The sequence below is a fragment of the Rhinopithecus roxellana genome, chromosome 2, assembly GCF_007565055.1.
Source record: "Rhinopithecus roxellana isolate Shanxi Qingling chromosome 2, ASM756505v1, whole genome shotgun sequence".
Taxonomy (NCBI): Eukaryota; Metazoa; Chordata; class Mammalia; order Primates; family Cercopithecidae; genus Rhinopithecus; species Rhinopithecus roxellana.
The window spans coordinates 109,556,282-109,575,911 of NC_044550.1; the positions used below are offsets into that span (position 1 = coordinate 109,556,282).

At 43.8% G+C, this 19,630-nt stretch overlaps 1 long non-coding RNA gene across 1 annotated transcript; it reads left to right on the forward strand.

Moving 5' to 3' along the window:
• The first annotated feature begins 17,175 nt into the window (after nt 1-17,175).
• Nucleotides 17,176-19,196, forward strand: LOC115892467. The gene is made up of 3 exons (XR_004052352.1): nt 17,176-17,203; nt 17,610-17,685; nt 19,151-19,196. It is a non-coding gene; the product is annotated as an uncharacterized LOC115892467 (long non-coding RNA).
• The last annotated feature ends 434 nt before the right edge of the window (nt 19,197-19,630 follow it).

The following is a 19,630-nucleotide window of genomic DNA, read 5'->3' on the forward strand; positions in this document are numbered from 1 at the left end:
GCTCTTTTTCTTCTCCTGAAAAGAAGCCATTCATACTCTCCCTGCCTCATGCTACAATCATGCCATTTGAGAACTGTTCCAAACAGAGGCTTCTTGGCTCTTCTGACAAACCCATTCAAGACACTCTTTTAAACAGTAACCAGATTCTTGATTCATTAAAGACCCATATAGAAATGTTCCAACTAGTGTCTCTCTGTCACTGTGCCCCTGTCTGTCTTAGAAAGGGCCCCATGTGGCACTGTCTCCAACAGAGCATGCACTGGCTGGATAACTCCAATCCCATCTTCAAAGCTAAGAGGAGGTGAAATCATCAGCCAAGCAGGATTCCTGAAGTTGCCTGTATGTAACATGAGAGTTGCAACAACAAAAACAATTTTAACAACTGCACTGAAGTGTTTTGGGGACAGTTGGAAAAAAATGAAATAATAGAAATCTTGCCATTCAAAGTGAGATCTAAGAACCAGTAGCATTGGCCATCATCTGGGAGTCTTTGAGGAACACAGACTCTTAGGCCTACTCCAGAATTACTGAATTGAAATCTGCATTTTGTCAGAATCTGTAGGAGATTCCAATGTACATTAACATTTGAAAAGCAGTGATCTAAAATACTATTAAAAAACTAGAAGAACTCTGTGTTGAAAAGTCAAGAATTTATGTTGCCAGCTCTTAAGTAAAATAATCTCCAAGAAAGGTATCATTACATGTGAATTTAGATTCATTTTTTAAAAATGTTTATTTTATTTTATTTTTCTAGAGACAAGGTCTCACTATGTTGCCCAGGCTGGAGTGTGGTGGCTATTTACAGGTTTGATCCCACTGCTTATCAGCACAGAATTCTTATCTGTTCTATTTTAACCTGGTCAGGTTCAACCCTCCTTAGGCTACCTGGTGGTTCCCCACTTCCAGAAGGTCACCATATTGATGCTGAACTTAGTGCAGACACCCAATGGGCATACCACACTACAGCCCAGAACACTTGGGCTCAAGCCAACCTTCCTCCCTTAGCCTCCTGAGTATCTGGGAATACACGCATGTGCCACCACACGTGGCATACATTCATATACTATATGACAGAGACAAGTATACAAAGATCCTCCTCTCTTCCTTTCGCCTTCCAATGGTAATGGGAAGAGCTGTAGACATGAAAAAGCTTAGTGTAGGCAAAGAAACACTAGAAGGTTTCCTTAGGTGGAAAAGAAAAAAGTCATAAAATTGGAAAGGAAGAAAGGAAACAGATGAAAAATGTTGGAAGAGCAGCTTCTGGGATGCATGGAATTTAATAAAACTTTGCTGAGATGGGGTATGACTTTGCCGTCTGCTTTTGGAGTTGGTTTTATTTTATTTTATTTTTTAGATATAATGGCACATGGAAGTGTGTCATAAAGTGGGAGAAAAAGTGCAAGAATTCCCCAAGACCTATATGTAAGGTTTTCTATAATTCACTTTGTATGCTACAACTGTTTGCCCTGCATAGTGCCAGGAAAATATAAAAATGTGAAATGAACAAATATTGTTTTAGAGTTTAAAGATACTTTGGATGTCATGACTCCAATAATACTACCTTACAGATGAACATTTGTATTAGTCCATTCTCATGCTGCTATGAAGAAATACCTGAGACTGGATAATTTATAAAGAAAAGAGTTTTAATTGACTCACAGTTTCACATGGGTGGGGAGGCCTCAGGAAACTTACAACCATGGTGGAAGGCACTCTTCACAAGGCAGCAAGAGAGAGAATGGGTTTGGAGTGAAGGGGAAAGCCCCTTATAAAACCATCAGCTCTTGTGAGAACTCACTCATGGTGAGAACAGCATGGGGGAAAATGCCCCCATGATTCAATTATCTCCACCTGGTCCTGCCCTTGACCCATGGGGATTATTACAATTCAAGGTGATATTTGGGCGGGGACACAGAGCCAAACCACATCATTCTGCCCCTGACCTCTCCCAAATCTCATGCCCTCCCATTTCAAAACACAATCATGCTCTCCCAACAGTCCCTCAAAGTCTTAACTCATTCCAGTATTAACCCAAAAGTCTAAGTCCAAAGTTTCACCTGAGACAAGGCAACTCTCTTCTGCCTATCAGCCTGTAAAATCAGAGGCAGGTTAGTTACTTCTAAGATACAATGGGAGTACAGGCATTGGGTAAATGGTTCCCTTCCAAAATGACCCAAACAAAGGGGCTACAGGCTCCATGCAAGTCCAAAATCCAGCAAGGCGTTTATTAAATCTTAATGCTCTGAAATGATCTCCTTTGACTCCATGTCTCACATCTAGGGCACACTCATACAAGAGGTGGGCTCCTATGGTCTTGGCAGCTCTGCCCCCGTGGCTTTGCAGGGTACAGCCCCTCCTGCCTGCTTTCACAGGCTGGCATTGAGAGTCTGTGGCTTTTCCAGGAGCACAGTGCAAGCTGTTGGTGGATCTACCATTCTGGGGTCTGAAGGATGGTGGCCCACTAGGCAGTGTCCCACTGGGAACTGTGTGTGGGGGCTCCAATTCCACATTTTCCTTCCACACTGACCCAGCAGAGGTTCTCCATGAGGGCTCCACCCCTGAAGCAGACTTCTGCCCGGACATTCAGGCACTTCCATACATCCTCTGAAATCTAGTTGGAAGTTCCGAAACCTCAATTCTTGACTACTATGCACCTGCAGGTTCAACACCATATGGAAGCTGCCAAGGCTTGAAGCAATGGCCTAAGCTGTATCTTGACCCCTTTTAACCACAACTGAAACTGGAATGGCTGGGATGCAGGGCCCCAAGTCCCAAGGCTACACAGAGCAGCAGGTCCCCGGGCCAGGCCCAGGAAACCATTTTCCCCTCCTAGGCCTCCAGGCTTGTGATGGGAGGGGCCACTGTGAAGTTCTCTAACATGTCCTGGAGACATTTTCCCCATTGTCTTGTTGATTAACATTCAGCTCCTCATTACTTATGCAAATTTCTGCAGCCTGCTTGAATTTCTCCCCAGGAAATGGGTTTTTCTTTTCTGTCACAGCATCAGGCTGAAAAATTTCCAAACTTTTATGCTCTGTTTTTCTTGAACACTTTGTCCCTTAGAAATTTTTTCTGCCAGATATCCTCAATCATCTCTCTCAAGTTCAAAGTTCCAAAGATCTCTAGGGCAGGGGCAAAATGCCACCAGTCTCTTTGCTAAAGCATAGCAAGAGTGACCTTTATTCCAGTTCCCAACAAGTTCCTCATCTCCATCTGAGACCACCTCAGCCTATACTTCACTGTCCATATCACTATCAGCATTTTGGTCAAAGCCATTCAACAAGTCTCTAGGGAGTTCCAAACTTTCCCACATCTTCCTGTCTTCTTCTGCGCCCTCTAAACTATTTCAACCTCTGCCTCTTAGCGAGTTCTAAAGTTGCTTCCACATTTTTGTGTTCCAGTATAGCAGCACCCCACTCCTGGTACCAATTTACTATGTAAGTCTGTTCTTACACTGCTATGAAGAAATACCTGATACTGGGTAATTTATAATGAAAAGAGGTTTAATTGACTCACAGTTCCACGTGGCTGGGGAGGTCACAGGAAACTTACAATCATGGCAGAAGGCACCTCTTCACAGGGAAGCAGAAGAGAGAATGAGTGTACCAGGAAGAGGGAAGCCCTTTATAAAAGCTTCAGATCTTGTGAGAACTCACTCATTATCATGAGATTGTCATGGGGGACATTGCCCCCATGATTCAATTATCTCCACCTTGTCTCACCCCTGACACATGGGCATTATTATGATTCAAGGTGAGATTTGGATGGGGACACAGAACCAAACTATATCAACACCTTTTAGTCTTGACACTCAAAGTACTTGCCCAAATCCACAGGGAAAAGCTTAGCTCAGTTGCTAGGGTGTGCCATCCACACATTCATCACAAAGTAAAATAATGCCATAACAAAACTGAACATGTGACTCTTTTTCTGAAAACTTTTAAAGCATTAGATCTATCAAGCATCACAGCTCAAGAGGAAACGCTATCTGGAAATTCCCCAACTCCCTTGGAAATTCCCAGCTGGCTCCCTATACACTACAGATACCTGAAGTGGTTTTGAAGAGTGGGCAGCTAAGACTTAAGTGAAGAAGAATTCCTCCCCTGCAAGGATGACCAAGAACCCAGCCGCTCTGTTTCCTTCCTGACTAGAGTCCTCTTCTCCACTGGTGGGCACTGACCCCTGCAGAAGCTGCCCTAAGCTTCTGGGACCCAGCAGCACCTTTGACGTGGTGGTTGGGGCTCCCAGTAATATCTCCTTTCTCTGCAGCACCCAGCTCTTAAACTCTGAAAAGCACAGAGCTTTCCCCACTTCCTTTAATAAACTCAGGAAAGAGTGGGGCTTGCATGGGCTATTTCAGCAATCTGGAACACTTAACAGGCCCAAATACTTTTCTGTTTCATGCCTCAGCCCAACTCAGGCAACTCCTATTTTCCTCCTGGAAATGAAAAGTGGACATCCAGGAAGGGCTGTGGAAGAGGCAGAAGTCAGGAGGCTGCGGGTAACTGGGGCAAGTCGAGTGGTTCCGAGGGCCAGTGTTAAGGTGTGGGCAGCAGAGCAGCAGCGAGGGTGGGGTGGGCAGTGGAGTAGTAAGAGGGACGGTCACTGACGGGCAGCTCCACCTGCCCCAGCTGTTGGTCTCAAAAATAAACCAAGCCAGATGCTAGTTAAGTGGTAAAGAAAGACTGTAATATCTATTGCAATAGGGAGAAGGCCCAGTGCGAACTGAACTCTAGTTTGATTTGTGCAGTAGAGACTGGGCGTTTTAAAGGGAAAGTGAGAGAACTGGGTGGGAGTGACCAGGGCTCAGTGGGGTCGGGGAAGTGGAAAATTACAAAAAGCAGACGGGGCTTGGTCCATGAGAAACCCACCTGGGTTTGTTAACAGCCTCCCTCACAGAATGGCGCACAGGGCCCAATCTCCAGGTGTTGGCTGGAGCAAATGGCAAACTTCTTTGGCAGCCTTGGGTGTCCTTGGGAGGCACCTAAGGGGGCTGGGGCCACCTAGGGATGAGGCCCTGAGCTGTGAGAAGCCATGCTAGTGTTTGTCCAAGTCTTTGTAGGCCAGGGTTGAGCCTGAGGTGGTCTCCTTCATACTGAGTGTCTTCAACAGTAGCTTTGATTCTGGGGCCAGGCCACTAAACACACAGAGCTGACAGGGCTGTGCTGAGCTGGGAGCCTGAGCACACGATTCAGGGTCCTTGGGGTAGAGCTCAGGAAGGTGATCCCAGATTTCAGCCCCTAACTAGCATGCCCAGAAGGGGACAGGGGCGGCCCACTCAGGAGCCATGGCCACATCCAGGCTTTGGGGTGGAGCTGGGGCTGGCTCTTGGTTCTGCCACTCCCGGGGGGAGGGTCAATTCTTTCCTCTGAGCCTCCATTTCCTTGCTTGCAAAATGAGGACAGGGCCTTTCTCCTGGGGCAGGTGGATCAGAGAGAAGCATTCCAGTAACGTGAGTAGCACCTATTTAGCATTCAGTAAATGCTCATTCCTCTCCTCTTCCTTCAGAGGAAAGTTCAGGCAGTGTCTGATTTAATAAACAGGTTAAAGACCAAAATGCCCCCTGTAAGTTGGTTTGTAATTTGGAAACGTATTTTATTTAGATTCCCACGACCACTCATAAACATTCATTTATGTTGTGTGTAACTTAGAAACATGTTATATTTAGATTCCCAAGACCACTCACATTCGTTTACACCAAATATGGACACTTCACCACAGGCTTATAACAAAAAGTACAGAAGCAAAAAACCCACCTTTTTGCCAGCTTGTTTTGATGTGCTAGGTTTGTAAGTGAGGGGCCCGAACTGTGGAGGGTGCCCATGCTGGCGCCTCCCGGTGAGAGTGCCGAGGCCGAGAACCTGAGCTCAGCTCTTGTCGCCTCACCCGGGTTCCTGTGAATGTTAAGAGAACACAGCTTAGTGTCAGCTTTGAGTTCACATTTTGACTCCCCTGCTGAGTAATTCTGTGGCGTGGGGCAAGTCATTTAACCTATGTAAGCATCGGCTCCCTCATCTGTGAAATGGGCTGAGAACAGTTACTCCTCAGAGGGTTCTTTCGAGGGTTAAATGAGAAAACTCATGAAAAGTGCTCGGTGGAGTATCTGGCCAATCACTAGGCCAAGTGTCCCCTTGGGGCATTCATCTTTCTGCTGCAAGAGCTTGCTGGGTTGGCACGGTGGCTCATGCCTCTAAGGCCAGCATTTTGGGAGGCGGAAGCAGACCCATCTCTTGAGCCCAGGAGCTCGAGATTAGCCTGGTCGACATGGCGAAACTGCATCTCTGCAAACAATCCAAAAGTTAGCCAGGCATAGTGGTGCGCTCCTGTAGTGTCAGGTACTTAGGAGGCTGAGGTAGGAGGATTGCTTGAGCCTGGAGGTCAAGGCTGTAGTGAGCTGAGATAGATGGCACCACTGCACTCCAGCCTGGGCAACAGAGAACGACCCTGCCTCAGAAAAAAAAAAAAAAAGAGAAAGAAAGAAGAGCTTGTGCACAAGTGGTGTTCAGGGAATGTCTGGAGACCTGATCTCAAGCACTGCCTTCGTGTCTGGGCTGCCTCCCTCCTGGAGGCACAAAGCTCAGGAACAGAGAAGGTGGGAGGGGAGCGGGACTCCCGCAGACTTCACGACAGCCTCCTTTACGACAGCCACAGATAGGGACGGGATGGTGGGGTTTCTGCTGAGCAACTTTTATAGACTGAATAGGTGTGGAGCCAGAGGAAACAGAGCTCTAGAAAACAACTGCCTCCCGGTTGTTTCTGGAAACCCAGGTAGAAAACCACAGCAAGCTTCCTAGGAGTCAAAACTCTAGTCTTGGCTCACAGTGACTGAGCAGTGAAGGGAGCTGAAACTGCAGAGTCACAAAGGACATTCTTATTTCATCCCAATGAATGCTTTTTGTTGGGGAGGGATGAGATTCTAGAACCAAATTGCCCATTGTTGATGCGTCTGTGAGGCCAGGAGAACCCATGGGTTTTGACCCGTAACCCTGGCAAGTATTAAATGTGACGATGGTGACTATGTACCCAGGCAGCTAGCCTCCTCATTGATTGATTGAGTGACTGATTCATTGATTGATTGATTCATTCATTCACCAAACGTGCTCCCATGGTATGCTGGACACCGTTCTAGTGCTACAGGCACCACAGGGACTGAAGCAGAAAAACCCCTGCCTGCCTCAGGGGACCGAGCGGACACAGATATGCTCCTGCTCTTTGGAAATAATTCCAGAGTATGGAGTGCAGGAAGGAATCAAGAAGAAGGAGGAAAAAGGACAATAAAAGAAACATAAAAGCAGGAGGGGAGTGCAAGAGATGAAGACGCCCGGGTCACAGCCCAGAGGAATCCACCACGTGGCTTGAGTGCGTCTGGTTATTACCACGGTTACTGGCCCTGATGGCCACCCCTGAAGCAGAAAGCCCATTTCTGTTATTTCTGTAACATTCATAGATGACAGTTCCAAAGCCTCTGTGTGGGTTGACTAAAACCTGCTAGTGAACGTTTAGTGCTCAGGAAATGACCCAGAAATTCTCAACATTTGATTTTCTCTCCAAGACTGGGCATATCTACAAAAAATTCAAACATTTTACACAAAGGGTGGTGGGGATTTCATTTGACCCTCTGATGCATCTATCAAAATATGGTTGCAGATTAGAAAGCAAGTCATGTACGTGGAAAAAGAGGGAAGCCAGAGGGTTGAGGGCCTAGGAAATCTGAACACAGTCGTTGCTGGGTCAGGCCTTGGGGAGGGGAGCTGCCACATGAAGATGCCCAAGTCAGCAGGAAACCTTGAGCCTGTGGGCACTGGATGGCCACAGTTTCAGGCAGAGAATGATTATGTGTGGCAAAGGTTAACTTACCCCTTTGCCATTTTCCCAGGGACCAGCTATACCCACCCGACCTCCAAGAGCACTCTCCATGCCATGCACAGGGGATTGAGTGGATGCCCGCCTCATTTCTCCCAGCATGGAAAGTCATTCCCAGAATTCTGGGGGCAGCGGAGAGGCCCTTCCCCTTCCAGCATGGGAAAGTCAGGCCGTTTGGGAAGCAGCTCAATTCAAGCTGCGGCGGTCACAGGTGCCTTTTCCCAGCCCCTCCCTTGCTCCCACCTGCATTTCACCTTACTTCCTATCTAGATACGTGTCAGATTCTCTCAAATCCAGCAGCCACCACACCTGGCCTCACCAAGGGCTTGCATCATCTGAGCTATTTCAGTATAAATATTGAAAAAGAAAAGTATCCTTTTCCACTGATTTCAGCCAAGGCAGTTGATAATTTTTTAAGAAGATTGCTCAGTAGAGTAAGAAGGAAATGGGAAGAAAAATTCAAAAGCTTAGATGTGGATGAGCTTACAAAGCATAGGCATCTCTTACAAGCATCTAAATTCTCCTTCCAGGCTGACTTGGGCTCAGGGCACGGGCTGCAGGCGGTGGTAAACCAGACTAAGCTTTTTGCCTTTTAAAGTAAATTTAGTTGACACCGATTGGACTTCATGTCCTTTCAGAACCTGCCTGGAAAGTTAGAAGAATGGGACTGGGGTAGTTTTCAGGCCATCCTCCTGCTTTGTGGTTATGCTATAGTTTTGATCCCCCTGCCCTGGTTCTGTCCACTGGATCAAGACAATGCACTCTACCTGACCTGCTTGTCCTCCTCAGAGCAGTGTCTTATGCCATGCACCCCGCTCCCACACAGAATGAGAGATAGATGGACGGATGGAAGGATGGACGGATGGATGGATGGATGGATAGATGGATGGATGGAGAGACAGATGGATGGATGGATGGGTGGATGGATGGATGGATGGATGGAGAGATGGATGTATGGATGGATAAACAGATGGACTGGTGGATGAATAGATAGATCGATAGATCAATAGATCGATAGATAGATAGATGATAGATGGATAAATAGATGGATAGTGGGATAGATGGAAAGATAGATGGATAGATGGGCAGACAGATGGGTAAATGGATGCATGGATAGATGGATGGATAGAGGGATATATGGAAAGACAGATGGATAAACGGATGGATAAATAGATGATAAATGGATGGATCGATAGGTGGATAGAGGGATAGATGGAGAGATAGATGGATAAATGGATAGATAGATAGACAGATAGATGGATGAATACATGGATAAACAGATGAATGGATAAATGGATGTATGGATAGATGGATGGATGGATAGATAGGCAGGTGAATAGGATATCTATATGAATAGATGGAAAAATTGATGGATGGATAGATAGGTAGGTTGATGGATGCAATGGATGGATTAAATAGATAGGAGAAATAGTAGCTGTTTGAATATTCATAATAACAACAACTCAGCAGAGACGCTGGAGAGCATGTAGGAACTGCTGGAATGGTGTCCCTAAGTAGGTAAGAGGCCATGGATTTAGCACACAAATGAAGCAGCAGCTTTCAGCAAGTGTGTGCTCAGGGAAGGAGGTATGGTTAAGGCTGATCAGCCAGCGTTTGTGGAAGTTTTATTCTGATAGTTTCTAATTTATGGTGAAATGATAAGCCTTGTCAGGGGCTGGTCTTGGTGCTGGTGGAGATACTGGTGGTTTGTAAAGAGAGAAGGGGTGAAATCAGAGCGGGAGGGTGACTGGATTAGGGAAAGGGTACAAAAAGTGCCCATCTGAGATTTATGATGATGAATTAAGGGGAGGCCTGCCAACAGGGCTTGGGGATTTCCTCCAGGCCCATTCAGCTGCAGGGTATGTGGAGAGTTGGCTTTAGTGAGGGTTGTGGTTTTGCCTAGAGTGTGACAAAGCCAGGGGGCAAGGGAGTTGATGGTGTATGGGTGGGGGGTGAGGTTACAGTGAATTCCCATGGGGTTAAGAGCTGTGGGAGAGGACAGAGGACAGAGGGCATCAGGCAGAGATGGCAGGAGCTGTGGATTGAAGGACCTCACAGGGTCAAAGGACTATGTGAGTCTGGGTTCTAGAGGGAGTGAATGAAAAAGATTATAAGTGGAGGCTCCAGAGTGGACAGATATAACTGAGGTCGTCGGGGGTGGCAGTTATTGACAATGGTTTGATCACAGCTCAGGATATGAGCGTGAGAGTGGCCAAGGCAGGGAAGGGGGCGTGATCACTAGAGAAATAAATTCCACAAACTGAGGGGACTGGTTTGGAAGAATCAACTAAATCAGTGGTCGGCAAACTGTGGTCCACTGGCCAAACCCAGCCTGCTACCTGTTTTTAAAATAACAGTGAATACAGACATGTCCATTCATTTGTGTATTTCCTCTGATTGCTTCCATGCTACAGTGGCAGTGTCAATGCCAAAAATATTTATTATCTGACCCTTTATAGAACAAGTTCCCCAACTCCTGACCTAAGTGGATATAGAACTTACCATTGTTTGTAGGTTTAGGTGAACAAACAACGTTCTACAACAAAAAAAAAATTCTTTCTTATAATAAATACTCCTGGTGTAATGGCTATAGGCCAGCTGCCCTTGAAATTATGAAAACAAACTTTTCAACATACAGGAAAGCTCTTTGCCCTGCTTTGTATGCAGATATTTTGTTCGGCTTTGTGACAACAAGATACAGAATAAGTATCGACTTAACTGAGTTATATGCTAACATGCTAACAGTTTTGTAAATAGTCCCTAAACATTCCCCTATCTTACTATGAGACGTAGGAGCTGCCTGCTGTATCTTCTGTGGCTACCTGTGCATCACCTAAAGCTGAATGAAGGGATAGCCCGCTTTTAATTCCCAGATCAATATTGGTATGTGATTCAGCCCAACTGTGTCAGTACTGGACCTAATGAAATACTTTTCGATCTATGTGTAAATGTTTTATCCGTCTTTCAGAGAACCTCGGCTCCGCCCTCAAGAGTCAGGAACATGCAGTTATTTAGAGAGACCTTCCCAGACCTTATTTATTTAAGTAGGTCCCCCTGCTGTTCTCAAACCATCACCCCACTTATTTTCTCCATAGCAATTATGCAGTTATGCAAAACAAACCAAATATCTTCACTTACTATCAAAATTTTTCATCCATTTTTCCAATTTTGTAGCTATTCCAGATTTTTGACATAATTTTTATTAGTCGTATGTTATATTTTTACCTGTATAACTTTTTTTAGTATTATTTACATTTCATTTGCTTAAAGTCTCTTTAAAAAACTTTTTTGACTTATTTCTCTGATTAAATCTAAGATATTCTTATCGACTCCTTTTATGTCATAACCTTGTTCTGGAATCGCCCTTGTTAGACAGAGTTGGGTAGGGACATGTAGATGGTACATTTTCTTAGTTCTTGCAGATGTGACAATATCTTTTTGTTGCCTGCTCACATGAGTAACAAGGTTGGGTTGCTGTAGAATTCATGAGTCATACTTGTTAAGCTTCAAAATACAGACACAGTTCTATTGTCTCCTGGTAAGTGCCACACTGACTTTGCTTTTTTCTCTACGAGTAAGTTAAAACTGTTTTTTGATTACTCATTTAGGAAATTCAAGCATTTCTGGATGAAATAGTCATATTTTGGATTCTAATTTTCCTTGGCAAAGGGTGGACAATTTTAGACGCAGGTGTTCATTTCTGGGAACTGCATGTATATTTCTGACTGCTGTTTTTCTTCAGTTACTCTGGTTTCTTTTTCAGAAATGCCAATCTGGTTCACAAGGCATCTTTGCATTCTCTGCCATTTTCTCTCTCACCACTGTCATCTCTGTTCCTGTTTCCCTGTGTGGTGGGGACTCTCTGGTTTGCCCTCAGCCTCATAGTTCTGTTTTCTGTGACTGCAGTTCTGCCTTCGCTGCCTGTAATGAGGTTTCGGTTTCGCTATGGTGTTGTGAGCCTCTCTGACCATCTTTGATAGTCCTCTGCCATGCTGCTCAAGTCAGAAACCCAAATCACACCCGATGTCTTGCTGCCCCTTATGCCTTCCTCTTGTCCATCCATGGCTGCGGTTGCTTCAACCTCCAGAATATTTCTCTCACGGTTATTTTTGTCTCCATCTTTACTGCCATCACTTCAGTTCACGGGGCCACCATCTCACCCTTCTTTTCGCCCCGCCCCCCATGGCTCCTCCTAGTCTGTTCTCTATGCGGTAGTTGGAGTTACTGATGTCTATGCAGACATTTAAACATGTGTATGCACAGTTGACCCTCAAACAACATGGGTTTGAACTATTCAGGTCCACTTACACATGGATATTCTTCTGCCTCTACCACCCCTGAGATCCCAAGACCCAGCCCTCCTCTTTCTCCTCCTCCTTAAATTTTCTCCATAATATTTTCTTTTCTCTGGCTTACTTTATTGTAAGAATAGAGTATATAATGCATTTAACACACAAACTATGAGTTAATCAACTGTTTATGTTATCAGTAAGGCTTTCAGTCAACAGGAGGCTCAATAGTACCTGAGGCTTTCGGTCAACAAGAGTTGCATTTAGGAAAGTCAAAACTTATGGGTGAATTTTCAGCTGTCGGGTGGGGGTTGGCACCTGTTCAAGGGTCAACTGTATGCATGTGTATTTGTGTACAGATGTATACATGTGCATACACACACACACACACATACTGAATATACACACACTCACACACACATACTGAATATACACACACTCACACTGTCATTGGCTTTCTTTTGTACTAAGAATTCAAAGCACTTTTCCCAGCTGTGAAGCTTCTGCCTGAGCTGACACTGCCTATGTCTCCAAATTCAGCTGTGCCGTTTACCAGGCACATGGGTCTTTTTTCAGTTCTTCAGGCATGCGGAGCTCTTTCTCACCTTAAAGCAATTTGCTTCCTCTGCCGGAAATATGCATTACTTGCTTTCCATATCGGGCTCAGATGAAATACTACAGAAGCCTTTCCTGCCTATTTTATCTAAGTAGGTACTACCCGCCCCCAATTGATCCCTTAATAGCAATTCTCATTACGAATTATTTATTTATTAGTGCATCATCTGTGAACCTCACCAAAGTGTAAGCTGCCTCAAAGATGGCATCTTGTCCATTCTGCCCGTCTCTGGATTCTCCACCCCAGCCCCATGCCTCATAATGGGTTCTCCTTTTTTTTTTTTTTGAGATGGCATCTCGCTCTGTCGCCCAGGCTGGACTGCACTGGTGTGATCTAGGCTCACTGCAAGCTCCAACTCCTGGGTTCAAGTGATTCTTGTGCCTCAGCCTCCCAAGTAGCTACGATTACAGGCATGTACCATCGCGCCCAGCTAATTTTTATATTTTTAGTAGAGACAGCAGTTCACCGTGTTGGCCAGGCTGGTCTCGAACTCCTGACCTCAAGTGATCCACCTGCCTCGGCCTCCTAAAGTGCTGGGATTGCAGGCGTGAGCCACTGGGCCAGGCCTTCATAATGGGTTCTTAATAAATATGTGTTAAAAGCATTGGTTCATCACATATCAGTAATTTTCATCTTCACTTATTCCTTATGGTTTCTTGTTTGTTTAATATAGGTTATACCTTTGGATATCCTGTAAGAGGATTCCAGGGTGTTGGATCTCTTGGGTCCTCCTGTAGATTATTTTTAGAGTCTTCTAAAGTCTTCTAAACCATTGAGATGAAGTCTCTTTCCTATTTTCTGTAGCTTTAAAAAATTAACCCCCAGGCCCCGCCCCACCCCGTAGTTTTTCCTCCCTTATTTACTCATCCTTAAAGGAAGTGATATCTGTAGAGAGCCAGTGCTTGTCAAGAGCGAGGGTTAGCTCATCGTCCAGGTCTGGTCCTCGTGTGCGGAGTCCTATCCTAGTGCTCTCGGTGGAGGATACGCGGGCCGTGCCTGCTCCCAGCCTGTTCCTGATTCCTCACAGTTGCCTACAGAAGCTCTATTTCCCCAAACTTCTAACTTCTCCTGCCTTATCTGATTGTTCTCCGGTATTGTATTCTGAGTCCAAGGAGGGCACGAGAAACTTCAGTTTCTAACATGCTGCTGTGCGTGTTTCTTTCGTACTCTTCTCTTACTCAGACAGCTTTGCTCACGTGCACTGTTTTTCCTACGATGCGATGAGCCACCAGCAGTTTCTTCTACTTTCTGCACAGGTGGTTTTTCTTTGCTTGCTTTTTAAGCTCCTGTCTCTGAATGAATATAGATTAAAAGAGGGATGGGACGAGGGGTGGACAGCACTAAGGGTAACTGCATAGCACAAAGAATGACTCACCTGTGTGTTGCTGGTAGTTTCCGAGTTCAGGTCCTGGGTACTGGGAGGAGAGAGCTGCCTGCAGGGTGGTGAGAAATTCTTCCCATCTTTTCAGATGCTTTCCCTTTTCTGAAGTAAAGCCTGAATATGCCCTTAAGAGAAGCCGTGGCAGGTTTTCCTCCCACTTAGTTCTATCTGCCATGTAGTTCATGAAACATCTTTTCATAGTTTCCATGTGGTTATTCATTAAGCCTAGTTTTGGGGATGGTGTGAGTTTTGTTTTGTTTGTTTTCTTCCGGGGGATGGGAAACATTGCATTTTAGGGTTACTGATAAGATCTAATTAAAATCCAACTTTTAAAATTTTAGACACTGAGAGAATTTTCCTCAGAGTAGCATAATAATGGCCATTAAATATGTGGTTCGCCCTTGCCTTAGTCAGCTCTATACTAGGATTTAGCACTAAGAATATTAGAAGAGAGATGTTATATTTACATATTTGGTTGAGACTAAAGAATTTCTTCCTCTTAGCTGCAATAGACTGTCTTATTTTACTCTGGCTTTCTCTCCTAATTAAGCTGGGAACAGCAGCTATTGTCCGTTTCCCTTCCATTTTAACCTGCTGTTTCTGTGTTATTTTCAGCTATACGTGAACAGATATGGGCTAGTGAAACAGAAAAATTAAATCACTCCAGTGGGTCAATAAAAAGGTTACTCTGTTTCTTTCAGGGTTTTGGGGGATTATAATGAATAAAACAGAACCAGAGAAGTTATGAAGCATGTGTTTATCACTCAGCAACAGAGAATTTTAAATAAGTACTTTAAATCATTATTATATATAAAAATACATTTAGTATATTACTGTACATATAAATATAATAAATAATATATTTAATGGGTGTTTTAAATATAATTTGAGTTTTCAAGCATGGATTTATCACTCAAGAGAATTTTAAATATATAATATAAACAATTATATATAAATACAATAAACATATTTTATATACTTAAAAATATTTAAATATGTACTATATATAATTTTATATTAAAACATTAAAATGTTTTATATTCTATTTCATGGTGTATATTAAATATATACTGTATATGTTTAAAATATATTTAAAATTCTGTTGCTGATAATACACATTTTTTAACTTGTGTTTTTGTTTTAAGTTACATATATACACATTATGTATTATCATATGTGTATATGTGTCACACATGTATGTATTTCTCCATTGTACCGTATTTACTTTTAAAACAATAATCTAGGGACAAAAATTGAAAGCTTTAGCTTCTAATGACTACAAGCTGTAGACTGTAGGTTGGCACAAAATCTGAATGGGAGCCAGTGGATTTGGTGAGCAAATCTTTGCAACAAGTCCTTTGATGTTCTAAAGCTAAAGCCGTTTCAGCTGAAAGCCGGTTGGGGCGCGGGGATTAGGACTGTGGTTTCTATATTTTGAAAATAGCGCTCCCCCTTGTGGTCATTCGCATGCTGACTTCTAAAATTGAGTTCTGAGAGCTCTTCTGGCTCAAGGAGCATCTCTCCCAGTTTGTTTTCTTTCTGCTTTTATATTGTAGCCCTGTCTTCGAGGTAGATTTCAGTCTCCGCTCGCCCTCTCGGTCAAGAAGCCTTGTTTATTATTATTAGATATCGATGATGTTGACGGGCCCTACGTGGAGGGTCTGTGATCAGGCAGAAGGGTGATGGGTCAGGACTCACGTCTGCCGCGTTTGACGTCATCCCAGGTTGGAGGCCAGCAGTGGGGAAGTCACCGGGCTTAGACTCGCAGGAAACCAGGTTTGGGTCCCGGCTGTATCATTAACTGGTAGAGTTTTTTCCCGTCCTGGGCTCAAAGCCGTTATTTATGCAACCAAAGACCTCAAAGGTGATTGCTCTCCAGGACACCTTCCCGTTCTGAGAGGCTAGCTCTAGAGTATTTGGAAAGGGGGTATGTTAGACCCTGGCTTCTGCCATTTTTCCTGGGGGCTTATTCCACAGCCTGGGCTGCTGTGAGTTCAATCATGTGGTTACCTGGGAGCCTAGTGAGAAGAAAACCCAAGCACAAGTCCACTTGGAGAACTCCAGCATCATTTTAGTGGGGAGGTGCTATGTCCTCTACGTAGGGGCTGGCGGGATGGCAGCTTGTGCTGGCCGAAGAGTTCTTGGAAGAGATCCCCAAGGGACGCACATTCCGTAAAATGTGACAGGCACAACGAAGGACTCCATTTTAAATCTGTCAAATTAAAGATTGTTTTAGATTATGCTCAATGCATGCAAGGTTTGGTTAGATGGGCAAGTTGATGCAGGTGTAAACAGGTTGATTTTTGTGTGGGCAGTTTGAAAATATCAAGAGCTTTGAAAATGATGGTGAGTTTTTTCCTGAAATTTCAATCACAGAAGCAGAATGTGAGCAAAGATGGCTATACACAGACATTCACTCTGGCTTCCAGTCTGTGGTTAGAAAAACTGGAAGCAACCTAAATGTTTAGCTTTAGGGAAGAGGCTTAAGATGTGGTAACCAAGGTTAAGAAGAGGTAACCAAGGTTGCTTTTATTAGTTTTGCCATGGATGGAGCTTTTCTTCAGGTGAATTGTTACGTGAAACTCTAATTATGTACAAGGGGATTGATTCAAGTTGGTTGGTGGTGGGGGGGGGGGCAGTTTCTCTGGCGGCATCTCACCCAGACTGCATGACCCAGCCAGTCCTCAGCCTCCCTGTTGGCAGCTCATGAGGCACTTCCATGGCAAATATACCCCATGGCGTAGCTAGAAAGCCCTGATTCAGACAACTGTGGGATGTTAATATCAGCCTTTCCTTCTGACTGGTGGAAATTTGCACAGCTCTCTCTTTAATTCTTTTGACTTTTCTGTACTTGCCAAATTTTTCATTATGAACATATTACTTATTGCACTAAAATATCTAAGATGTTAAAAATGATGTCAGTTTATTATTTTAGAATTAGAAGTATAATTGTCATAGAAACCACAAAACTTGGGTCAGCCTGGCCAACATATTCTTTCCTTTTTGGCAGATCTTCAGGCTCATGTGGAAAAACTGATAAAACGGAAAGCAAATGTAAGAATATAAAAACCCCAATAATCCCACCACCTAGAGAAAACTACTGTTAGTATTTTGAGTGTATTTCCTTCCAGCTTTTTTTCTATATATGTGTATGTATTTATAATATATATTAATAATATACTATATATTAATAAAATACTATAATAAATACATTATATGTATCTTGCATAGAATACTGTTTATTGTATTATACACACAGTTTTGTATCCTGTTTATTTTTGTAAACGTTATATTGTAGAATCCCTAGATATTACCATTTGAAAATATGACCTTTAATGGCTTCCTCATATTTAAATCTATTGACAAACATAATTTTATAACCAATATTTCTTCTCTAATGGATAGCACTGATGTGAACATACCTGTACATAAATCTTGTCTATATTCGTACTTTTGAAAGTTGCAGTTTCCAAGAACCTATTCATGATGTTATGTGAGGACTTACTGTCCTTGAAAAAACACCTCCCCAAAAGTAGGTAAGAGACTTTCTTGTAGTCATTTGATTGATTAGAAATATATCTGAAATATGGCTTGTTCATCTATTTAGACAATAATTATAAACATACCAAATTAATTTACATTTAAATGTTTTTCGTTTGTTTCAAATTGAGCTATGATCTGTGGATTGTCAAGGCATCTTTTTGCTTTTATCGGCTTGTTATGGACCATCAATATTATGTTGTTAATTAAAGAAAGTAACTGGGCTGGGTGCGGTGGCTCACGTCTGTAATCCCAGCACTTTGGGAGGTTGAGGCGGGCAGATCACTTGTGGACAGGAGTTCCAGACCAGCCTGGCCAACATGGTGAAACCCCATCTCTACTAAAAATACAAAAATTAGCGAGGTGTGGTGGTGCTAGCCTGTAATCCCAGCTACTTGGGAGGCCAAGGCACGAGAATTACTTGAACCCAGGAAGCAGAGGCTGCAATGAGCTGAGATGGTGCCACTGTACTCCAGCCCTGGTAACAGAGCAAGACTCCGTCTCAAAAAAAAAAAAAGAGTAACTGGTCCTAAGTTTTCTGTTAGCAGCTGTAGTCAAGCGAAGTCTGAAAACATTCAATTTTGGAAGGAGAATTAAGATAAAAGCAAGCAAGCAAACGCCACCTTCCCACTATCCACCCAAATGTATGCAATCTTTTGCTTCACATTTTTGTGTAATGCGTTATGTTTTCAGAATCCTCCTCAGAATCTCGCCTCTCCTGTTGCTTTGTGTTATTGAACGCAGACTTGTGCAAGCGGAAGCTCTGCCAGGCGGGGCTGGGCCCTTTCCTCTCACACACTGGGACACTTCCTTATTGCCTCACCAGCCAGTTTGTTTTACAGCTTGCAGGACAGCATTATTACATCTGAGCACTCAGAAATTAGATGCTGACACTGAGTATTGATTTACATAAAAAGCTACATATTTGCAGTTTTTCGAGAGCTACTTACTTGGAACTTTACAAGGTCAGGCATCCCCTGAGCCTAGGACCATGCCTGACACAAGAGCGTGCTCAACAAAAAGTTGTTGAATTAAAAATCATCTTGGATGGCCGGGCGCGGTGGCTCAAGCCTGTAATCCCAGCACTTTGGGAGGCCGAGACGGGCGGATCACGAGGTCAGGAGATCGAGACCATCCTGGCTAACATGGTGAAACCCCGTCTCTACTAAAAAAATACAAAAAAAACTAGCCGGGCGAGGTGGTGGGTGCCTGTAGTCCCAGCTACTCGGGAGGCTGAGGCAGGAGAATGGCGTAAACCCGGGAGGCGGAGCTTGCAGTGAGCTGAGATCCGGCCACTGCACTCCAGCCCGCGTGACAGAGCGAGACTCCGTCTCAAAACAAAACAAAACAAAACAAAACAAAAAAAATCATCTTGGAATGTAAAGGTGACTAGCATTATGGAAATAGTTTATATTGACATTATTAGTAGTATTTACTATATTTATTTATTTTTTTATTTAGGGTCTCACTCTGTCACCCAGGCTGGAGTGCAGAGGCATGATCTCGGCTCATTGCAAGCCCCTCCTTCCAGGTTCAAGCGATTATCTCCCTCAGCCTCCCAAGTAGTTGGGATTACAGACATGTGCCACCATGCCTGGCTATTGTATTTTTAGTAGTTTTACCATGTTGGCCAAGCTGGTCTCAAACTCCTGACTTCAAGTGAACTGCCTGCCTTGGCCTCCCAAAGTGCTGGCATGAGCCACTGTGCCTGGCCTGTGTTGACATTATTCATCCTCCTAAAATAATAATAAAATAACTGGAAAAATTAGCTTGGAAAAAATTAAACTTTTTGTCTGAAATTTTGGAGAATTTTTTTTAACCTCCTCAGGTGTTTGCATCTTTTCTTTGTCTTAATCACGAACAGGAAATTTCAAAGCATAACAAAGACCCAATTCTTGCTGCTCTGGTGTTGCTTCCGTGGGAATTTCAGGAGCAGTTCTG